Source organism: Nestor notabilis, unplaced genomic scaffold, assembly GCF_000696875.1.
Source record: "Nestor notabilis isolate BGI_N333 unplaced genomic scaffold, ASM69687v1 scaffold15177, whole genome shotgun sequence".
NCBI classification, from domain to species: Eukaryota; Metazoa; Chordata; class Aves; order Psittaciformes; family Psittacidae; genus Nestor; species Nestor notabilis.
The window spans coordinates 8,212-9,987 of record NW_009937115.1 but is presented as its reverse complement, the minus strand read 5'-3'; the positions used below and the strand labels follow the sequence as shown (position 1 = coordinate 9,987).

The following is a 1,776-nucleotide window of genomic DNA, read 5'->3' as shown; positions in this document are numbered from 1 at the left end:
CCTCAGAGCTATTCTTTTTCCCTGCTAGGAACTCCCCACCCACCAAAGCAGCCTGTGTTCCCATGGGATGCGTGGCCCTGAAAAGCCTGTGGCAGGAGCAGGGTGTATCTTCACCTGTTGCCAGGAGATGGCTGGACTCCGTGTGCTTCCCTGCAGCGATATTTTACATTTCAGTACAGAATTTTTGGGGACCTTTGCCTTGCACAGAGCCCCCAAACACCCTCTCACAGTCTCCCCGGGCAGCATCCATGCAGCAGCATCACCCCGTGCTAATACAAGGCACAAAAAGAGAACCATGCAGGACAAGGTGACCACGTAGCTGGGAGCACTGTCACACCATGACAGTGCTCAGGCTGTCAGTCCTCCTCCCTCCCATTCCCTACAACCCTGCCCTGCTCACCCTCCTCCTGCCTTCCTAACCCATCACTGCTTCCAGGGGTCAGTGTCTCCCTGCCCACAGCTCTGTCACCCCCACCCCACAGTGACAGGCTCAGCAGCAGGCTGGGAGAGCCACAACCACCACCCCAGGAGCTGCCACTCTGCTCTCATCCTGCTGCTTCCACAGCACAACCTTTCCCCTTCGGACATGTGAAGCTGCTCCTGAGCTGAGCTCCCAGAGGATGCTGCTGTTCAAAGCTGATCTCTGACACGCACTTGAAGCCCCGCTCCCACCCCAGCCCCTCTCACCTTCTCGGTGATTCAGGCAAACCCCATTTCTGCTGTTCCTCTGTGCAGTTTTTGTGCTGTTCCCACTGTCCCAATGGTTTCATCCAAGCTTCTATCACATCGCAGCCACCACAACCTCCTCCTCTCAGGGCTGGATAAGGCAGGTATCACTCTGCTTGTCCCTTCCCAAGAGGCTGCTACAAACCCCCTGTCTCTCCCCAGCCATTCCCTGCCCACATCCCAGTGCTGCTCTGACTCTGAGCCACCTCGGCAGCACCAAGGGCTCTGCTGTCACCTCCCACCGCTCGCACCACGCTGCCAGCCCCGCTCCAGGAACTTCCACAAAGTCTCCCCAGGGAAAGCGCCGCACATTGACCCCCAGAGCTGCTTCAAAACACAAGGCACCACCTCAGGAAGCCCTTTCCCTCCACAGCTACAACCTCCTGCGAGCGGGGACAGGGAGGATGCTGTGACCACCAGCTCTCCCGTCCCCACCCCCAGCTCCTGCTGGGGGTTGTTATTATTAATGTTGTATTTAGAAGCCCACCCAAAACAAGGCACAACCTCGTTGAGCTCCAGGCGAGCACAGCACGGCGGCAGCACAACTCCATTCACAAGTCCCCGAGCTCTACTCCAATACATTCTTCCAGGTCTGTGAAGCTTTGGGGTTGGGTTTTTCCTTTAGTTTTGCTCTCTCTTCCCCTCCCCAGAGCTCTCCAGGGAACACGAGGCTCCCCAGAAGGGCATTTGGCTGCGACAGAGGTGGATCCACACCCCAAACAGAAGCTGTCCAAAACAGAATCTGAGAGCACTGTCACACTGCACAGGGCAGGGAGCAATGCTGGAGCCAGCACACACTTCCCGACTCCAGCCAGCCCAGACAGGAAGCACAGCCAGACCCCGAGGGGGTTAAATCCCCGCTCGTGTGAAACAAGGGCAGCTTCATGGAGGTCAGTGAGGATGTGACTGACGTGTGGGTCTGAATCTGCAGCGGGAACTGGCCCCCAGTCCTGTGCCAGTCAGAAAGCCTTTGCCTCGGAACGGCAGAAAGCCCCTTTGCATTCCAGACCTCCACCCGGCTTTTAACAACCAGAACGTGTCATTTCAGAG

The 1,776-nt window shown here is 57.4% G+C and overlaps 1 protein-coding gene across 1 annotated transcript in view; it reads right to left on the bottom strand.

Moving 5' to 3' along the window:
• OSBP2 (oxysterol binding protein 2) overlaps nt 1-1,776 on the bottom strand; it is a gene marked incomplete at its 5' end in the record, with an annotated part of 27,448 nt that overhangs the window by 25,187 nt on the left and 485 nt on the right.